At 42.1% G+C, this 8,845-nt stretch overlaps 1 protein-coding gene across 1 annotated transcript in view; it reads right to left on the bottom strand.

The window, feature by feature from the left end:
- The window catches only part of tmem91 (transmembrane protein 91), a 29,374-nt gene that overhangs the window by 497 nt on the left and 20,032 nt on the right, over positions 1-8,845 (bottom strand). The gene's annotated exons all lie outside the window — the stretch shown is intronic.

Below are 8,845 nucleotides of genomic sequence, written 5' to 3'. Positions count from 1 at the left end.
CAGAGCCCGTGTCACCTCAGGCGTCAGCAAGGAGCGGCACAGCGAATAGGGACACTGCTGTAGGGACCAACGAGCTTCATCGACTGGGGAGAGGTAAGACGAGAGAGACAGTGGGTTAGACATGGACTTGTAGGGACCACGAAGCTTCAACGACCTGCGGAGGAGAGAGAGGAGACAGTGGGGTTAGAACATGACTCTGTAGGGACACGAGCTTCAACGGACCTGGGGAGAGAGAGGAATAGATACAAAGGATTAGATACGGACTCTGTAGGACCATACTGTAGCTTCAGGGACCCAAGACGGGCTGTTAGGAGCAATCACTGATTTGAAATAGTACAGGGGAGAGGAGAGAGGAGGAGAGGAGAGGAGAGGAGAGAGGAGAGGAGAGGGGAGAGGAGAGAGGAGAGAGGAGAGAGGGGAGAGGGGAGGAGGGGAGAGGGGGAGAGGGAAGGAGAGAGGGGAGAGATAGGAGTGGAGAGAGGAGACTGTATAGTTTAGATGAACAGAGAGTTACAACCACCACAGATCACATTACTATTTTCCATCTCTCTCCTCAGTGCAGGAACATGGTATGAGGAACATAATGAGGGACACAAATTAGTCAATCATTCCTCATCTTCATCTAGGATGTTCACTGTGTGGAAATGGCAAATATTTCACTACACTGACTCCACTCCATTAAATCCCGACAGACTGTGAAGTAGAGAATCCTGCTCATGCCAATAAGCTTTGGGAACTTCAGATGTCAGGAAACGAGTCCAGAAATGTCAGATCCTCATCTCTGTATCACAGGAGGACGACAGCTCTGGCGGTGGAGTTAGAGGTTAGTGTGTGAAAAAAATGAAGGAATGGTGTCTCAAATGGACCCTTTCCTACTATAGTGCACTACTTTAACCAGAGCCCTATAGAACCCTATTCCCTATATAGTGCACTACTTTAGACCAGAGCCCTATAGAACCCTATTCCCTATATATAGTACACTACTTTAGACCAGAACCCTATGGAACCCTATTCCCTATATATAGTACCCTACTTTAGACCAGAGCCCTATGAGATAGCTTTTAGCAACTTAGGCTAAGAGTAAGAAGCCTATCTCATAGGGCTCTGGTCTAAAGTAGTGCACTATACAGGAATAGGGTTCCATAGGCTCTGGACTAAAGTAGTGCACTATATAGGGAATAGCGTCCATTTGGGATGCAAACACAGAGAGATTTCCTAAAAGCCTGTATGTGAGACAGACGTAGCCGTGTCCGAACACCCATACGTACTCCTAAATAGTAGGCTTTTAAATATGAGGAAAATAAATGTTTTATAGTATGTGATATTTCGAGTTATTTAAATGGCAGGATGTCATAAACATGTCGGCTTTGACATCGATACGCGGTGAACCAATAGCGGGAAACAATGCAATCGACACATGATGAATCTCAGTAAATGATAGTAGAACGTCTTCTAGTTTGTGATTTTTGTTACATTTTAAATGAAACATGCCGTAAATACCCCAGCGTGTCATTTCAGCTCTTCATCTAGTAGACTGGTTAGCTAGAGGGGAGGCTGAGAGTTTTTGCTAGCTAACTGGAAGGGGGGATGAGAGTTTGGATAGCTACACCTGGAAGAAAGGGGGGGCTGAGAGTTTGGGATAGCTACACCTGGAAGAGGGGGGGAGGCTGAGAGTTTGGATAGCTACACCTGGAAGAAGGGGGGGGCTGAGAGTTTTGATAGCTACACCTGAAGGGGGGGGGGGGGCTGAGAGTTTTGATAGATACACCTGGAAGAGGGGGGGGGCTGAGAGTTTTGATAGATACACCTGGAAGAAGGGGGGGCTGAGAGTTTGGATAGCTACACCTGAAGAGGGGGTGAAGAGTTTGGATAGCTACACCTGGAAGAGGGGGGTGTGAGAGTTTGGATAGCTACAACTCTTCGAGTACACAACACAAACAACTTGGAAGGAGGTGAAAAGTTAAGCTTCTGTGGTGATGTTCAAACGTAAGTCTTTTTCTTGTTCTCATAAAATGATCACGACTAAAACAGATTTTACAGCGTTTCAATTGGAAGATTCAGCTAGGTCCTCCCTGTTTTTCAACCTGTCCAATAGAAAACCGTTAGTTTTTTGTTTGTTTGAGTACACACCCGTTATGGTGAAAGTAATGGGTAAACTGAGCCTCGTTACTGTTCACCTTGTCTCTCCAATCTGATCAAGTACGTTTTCACTTTAGCTAAGAAAGTTTACACAACTCTACTTTGCTCATGTTTTGGTTAATGGTAATACTTCATTTTGTCTTTTTAAGGATCTATGTGAAGGAGTGTTGAGCTGGAGGGCAAACTGCTTGGGTGAAAAAATGGTTGAAGACTTTAGGTTTAAGTAAAAATACACTGTAGCTGCGGGCCCCTCTCCCTTCCAGAAGTTCCAGATGTGGCGGTGGTAGGAGACTGCCAGGGAGGGAGACTGCCAATAACATAAAACAGCATCTGAGGACATAACAACTATGAAATAACACATAAGTATCAAGTAGTAACCAACAAGTGTTAAAACAAAACAAAATATATATTTTATTATATTCTCGAAGAGCCACCTTGCCTTGATGACAGCTTTGCACACTTGCCTTCTCTCAACCAGCTTCACCTGGAATGCTTTCCAACAGTCCTTGAAAGGATTTCCCATATATGCTGAGCACTTTTGGCTGCTTTTCCTTCCTCTGCGGTCCAACTCATCCGAAACCATCTCAATTGGGTTAGGTCAGGTTATTGTGGAGGCCAGGTCATCTGATGCAGCACTCCATCACTCTCCTTCTTGGGTCAATTAGCCCTTACACAGGCTGGAGGTGTGTTTTGGGTCATTGTCCTGTTGAAAACAATTATAGTTCTCTAAGCGCAAACCAGCAGGGGTGGCGTATCGCTGCAGAATGCTGTGGTAGCCATGCTGGTTAAGTGTGCCTTGAATTCTAAATAAATCACAGACAGTGTGACCAGCAAAGCACCCCCACACCATCCCACCTCCTCTCCATGCTTCACGGTGGGAAACCACCACATGCGGAGATCATCCGTTCACCTTCTACTTTGCGTTTCACAGACAGCGGTGGATCCAAAACATCTCAAATTTGGACTCATCAGACCAAGTACAGATTTCCTCTGGTCTAATGTCCATCGTGTTTCTTGCCAAAGCAAGTCTCTTTCTTATTATTGGTGTCCTTTAGAGTGGTTTCATTTCAGCATTCGACCATGAAGTCCTGATTCACACAGTCTCCTCTGAACAGTTGATGATTAGATGTGTTCTGTTATTTGAACTCAGTGAAGCATTTATTTGAGCTGCAATTTCTGAGGCTGGAAACTCTAATGAACTTATCCTCTGTAGCAACTCTGAGTCTTCCTTTTCTGTGGCGGTCCTCATGAGAGCCAGTTTCATCATAGCCGCTTGATGGTTTTTGCGACTGCACTTGAAGAACTTTTAAAGTTCATGACATTTTCAGGATTGACAGACCTCATGTCTTAAAGTAATGATGGAATTTCGTTTCTCTTTGCTTATTTGAGCTGTTCTTGCCATAATATGGACTTGGTCTTTTACCAATAGGGCTATCTTCTATATACACACCCCTACCTTGTCACAACACAACTGATTGCTCAAACACATTAAACCTCTTAAGGATCCGCCCCTTTTTTTTTAATGTTCGGCCTAAAATGACAAACCCAAATCTAACTGCCTGTAGCTCAGTTCCTGATGCAAGGATAAGCATATCTTGAAACCATTTGAAGGAAACACTTTGAAGTTTGTGGAAATGTGAAAGTAATGCAAGAGAAGATAACACATTCAATCTGGTAAAGATAATACAAAGAAAAAAAAAAACATTTTATTTGTATCTTTTTTGTACCATCATCTTTGAAATGCAAGAGAAAGGCATAAATGTATTATTCCAGCACAGGTGAAATTTAGATTTTGGCCACTAGATGGCAGCAGTGTACATGGCAACTTTTTGACTGATCCCAATGAACATATTGCATTTCTGTTCACTGCTGCGCTGTGAGGTGACTGGGGATCCCATGCCCGTGGTACGCTGGCAGAAGAACAGAGAGGACCTGCCCCTCACCTTAACACCAGAGAGCAGAGTGGTGGTACTGCCCTCTGGATCGCTCCAGGTTAGCAAGGTTCAACCACCAGACTCTGCCACCTACCGCTGCCTGGCAGACAACCCTGGCAGCGCCCGCACCGGCAGTGATGCAGACCTACGTGTGTTGCCAGGTACAATAGCTAACTCCTTCTTAACCTATTTAATAACATAAATCTTCTGCCCACAGAGGTAAATCAAACTAGATAGTGCACACACATGATTTGGTTCTGGGTTCTGAGATCAACTCCTAATGTACTTGAACAGTGAGGTGGGACACTGGATAGTAATATAATGCAGTGAAATGTAATTTTGGATGAATCCTCTGTCCAGTGAATGCATCATCTTGGTTTTACTCTCAGAAGGGTTTGTCAAAGCATTTCGCAATACTGTACATTTTCAAACCTAGAACCCAGAAACCGTCCGGTCCCTATGGACGGTCTTAAAACCTCCAGCACATCCCTTATSTATCCTGTAATGTAGTCACCATAGCTGATCCTCTTATAACCACTATACTACAGCTCAGTAGGCCTCGTTTGACCTTATTTGAGTGTATGGTGCTGTGTATGACTGACCTCCAGCGTGATGAATATCCCTGATGTTGTCTGTGTATCCTGTAATTTAATCACTGTGGTTTATCCTCGTTTGACCTTTAAAGGCCCAGTGTAGTCAAGAACATGACTGTCGTGTGTTTTACTTCTATATCCGCATTATAAAGTTGGAATAATGCTGTGAAATTGTGAAAATTATGCTAATGTCCTTTTAGTGTAAAGGCTGTTTGAAAAGAKTGCCTGYAAATTKCAGCCTGTTTTGGTGACATCACCAGGCAGTAAATMAGTTAATAGACCAATAAGAAAGAGAGTTCCAACCTCTCTGCCAATAACAGTTCGTTWTCTGTTTCCCCCTCCCCACTCAGACTACTCCCAGACAYTCCTAGCTAAATTCTWGCTTGAGAAATTGCTCTTCGCTAAYAAGRAWATTTTAAATAAAAAAWWAAWAWMWARAATTTTAATTGAAAACCAYTCACTGTAAGCMACTTAATTGTTACCCGGAAATGATTTGATATTGAGARGAAAAGGGCTGCATTGGACCTTTAAATTGGTGCAACAACAGAATGTTCTTCATCTACTTGATCTTGTAAAGGGCTTTGTAGAAGCCCTGTTTTTCTACACTTTACTGTCCACATCAGGTCTGTTCTCTCTGAAGATCAATTCACAAATCAAATTAGTCACGTGCGCCGAATACAACAGTGTTAGACCTTACAGTGAAATGCTGAATACAACAGGTGTAGACCTTACAGTGAAATGCTGAATACAACAGTGTAGTAGACCTTACAGTGAAATGCTGATACAACAGTGTAGTAGACTTACAGTGAAATGCTGAATACACAGTGTAGTAGACCTTACAGTGAAATGCTGATACAACAGGTGTAGTAGACCTTACAGTGAAATGCTAATACAACAGGTGTAGACCTTACAGTGAAATGCTGAATACAACAGGTGTAGACCTTACAGTGAAATGCTGAATACAACAGTGTAGTAGACCTTACAGTGAAATGCTGAATACAACAGGTGTAGTAGACCTTACAGTGAAATGCTGAATACAACAGGTGTAGTAGACCTTACAGTAAATGCTGAAATACAACAGGTGTAGTAGACCTATACAGTGAAATGCTGAATACAACAGGTGTAGTAGACCTCACAGTGAAATGCGAATACAACAGGTGTAGAGACTACAGTGAAATGCTGAATACAACAGGTGTAAGACCTCACAGCTGAAAATGCTGAATACAACAGGTGTAGTAGACCTCACAGTGAAATGCTGAATACAACAGGTGTAGTAGACCTACAGTGAAATGCTGAATACAACAGGTGTAGTAGACCTTACAGTGAAATGCTGAATACAACAGGTATAGTAGCACCTTACAGTGAAATGCTGAATACAACAGGTGTAGTAGACCTTACAGTGAAATGCTGAATACAACAGGGTGTAGTAGACCTTACAGTAAATGCTGAATACAACAGGTGTAGTAGACCTTACATGAAATGCTGAATACAACAGGTATAGTAGACCTTACAGTGAAATGCTGAATACAACAGGTGTTAGAAGACCTTACAGTGGAAATGCTGAATACACAAACAGGTATAGTGTAGACCTTACAGTGAAATGCTGAATACAAACAGGTGTAGTAGACCTCACAGTGAAATGCTGAATACAAACAGGTTGTAGTAGACCTCACAGAGTGAAATGCTGAATACAACAGGTGTAGTAGACCTTACAGTGAAATGCTGACTACAACAGGTGAGTAGACCACAGTGAAATGCTGAATACAACAGGTGTAGACCTCACAGTGAAATGCTGAATACAACAGGTGTAGTAGACCTTTACAGTGAAATGCTAATACAACAGGGTAGTAGACCTTACAGTGAAATGCTGAATACAACAGGATGGAGTAGACCTCACAGTGAAATGCTGAATACAACAGGTGTAGTAGACCTGACAGTGAAATGCTGAATACAACAGTGTAGTAGACCTCACAGTGAAATGCTGAATACAACAGGTGTAGTAGACCTCACAGTGAAATGCTGAATACAACAGGTGTAGTAGACCTTACAGTGAAATGCTGAATACAACAGGTGTAGTAGACCTCACAGTGAAATGCTGAATACAACAGGTGTAGTAGACCTCACAGTGAAATGCTGAATACAAACAGGTGTAGTAGACGACTTACAGTGAAATGCTGACTTACAACAGGTGTAGTAGACCTCACAGTGAAATGCTGAATACAACAGTGTAGTAGACCTCACAGTGAAATGCTGAATACAACAGGTGAGTAGACCTGACAGTGAAATGCTGAATACACAACAGGTGTAGTAGACCTCACAGTGAAATGCTGAATACAAACAGGTGTAGTAGACCTCACAGTGAAATGCTGAATCAACAGGTGTAGTAGAACTTACAGTGAAATGCTGAATACAACAGGTGTAGTAGACCTCACAGTGAAATGCTGAATACAACAGGTGTAGTAGACCTCACAGTGAAATGCTGAATACAACAGGTGTAGTAGACCTACAGTGAAATGCTGAATACAACAGGTGTAGTAGACCTCACAGTTGAAATGCTAAATACAACAGGTTTGTAGTAGACCTCACAGTGAAATGCTGAATACAACAGTGTAGTAGACCTACAGTGAAATGCTGAATACAACAGGTGTAGTAGACCCTCACAGTGAAATGCTGAATACAACAGGTGTAGTAGACCTTACAGTGAAATGCTGACTACAACAGGTTAGTAGACCTCACAGTGAAATGCTGATACAACAGGTGTAGACCTCACAGTGAAATGCTAATACAACAGGTGTAGTAGACCTCACAGTGAAATCTGAATACAACAGGTTGTAGTAGACCTTACAGTGAAATGCCTGACTACAACAGGTTGTAGTTAGAACCTCACAGTGAAATGCTGAATACAACAGGTGTAGACCTCACAGTGAAATGCTGATACAACAGGTGTAGTAGACCTCACAGTGAAATGCTGAATACAACAGGTGTAGTAGACCTGACAGTGAAATGCTGAATACAAACGTGTAGTAGACCTCACAGTGAAAATGTATACAACAGTGTAGTAGACCTCACAGTGAAATGCTGAATACAACAGGTGTAGTAGAACTTACAGTGAAAGCTGAATACAACAGGTGTAGAACCCCACAGTGAAATGCTGAATACAACAGTGTAGTAGACCTTACAGTGAAATGCTGAATACAACAGGTGTAGTAGACCTCACAGGAAATGCTGAACTACAACAGGTTGAGTAGACCTTACAGTGAAATGCTGACTACAAACAGGTTAGTAGACCTCACAGTGAAATGCTGAATACAACAGGTGTAGTAGACCTTACAGTGAAATGCTGAATACAACAGTGTAGATAGACCTCACAGTGAAATGCTGAATACAAACAGGTGTAGTAGACCTTACAGTGAAATGCTGAATAAACAGGTGTAGACCTCACAGTGAAATGCTGAATAACAACAGGTGTAGTAGACCTTACAGTGAAATGCTGAATACAACAGGTGTAGTAGACCTTACAGTGAAAGCTGACTACGAGCCTCTAACTAACAATGCAGTTAAAAAAAAATATGGAATAGAGTAAGACATAAAAGTAACAAGTAATTAAAGAGCAGCAGTAAAAATAACAATATATACAGGGGGTTCCATACAGAGTCAGTGTGCGGGGCACCGGTAGTTGAGGTAGTGTGTACAGTTGAAGTCGGAGTTTACATACACCTCAGCCAAATACATTTCAACTCAGTTTTTCACAATTCCTGACATTTAATCCTAGTAAAAATTCCCTGTCTTAGGTCAGTTAGGATCACCATTTTATTTTAAGAATGTAAATGTCAGAATAATAGTAGAAAGAACGATTTTTTCAGCTTTTATTTCTTTCATCAACATTCCCAGTCGGTCAGAATTTACATACACTCAATAGTATTTGGTAGCATATGCCTTTAAATTGTTTTTAACTTGGTCAAATGTTCGGGTAGACTTCCACAAGCTTCCCACAATAAGTTGGGTGAATTTTGGTCCATTTCCTCCTGACAGAGCTGGTGTAACTGAGTCAGTTTGTAGGCCTCCACGCTTTTTCAGTTCTGCCACATTTTCTTTAGGATTGATCAGGGCTTTGTGATGGCCAGTCCAATACCTTGAATTTTTGTCCTTAAGCCATTTTGCCACAACTTTGAAGTATGC

The sequence above is a fragment of the Salvelinus sp. IW2-2015 genome, unplaced genomic scaffold, assembly GCF_002910315.2.
Source record: "Salvelinus sp. IW2-2015 unplaced genomic scaffold, ASM291031v2 Un_scaffold5266, whole genome shotgun sequence".
Lineage (NCBI taxonomy): Eukaryota > Metazoa > Chordata > Actinopteri > Salmoniformes > Salmonidae > Salvelinus > Salvelinus sp. IW2-2015.
The sequence above is the reverse complement of the archived record's forward strand: the minus strand, read 5'-3'. Positions and strand labels throughout refer to the sequence as shown.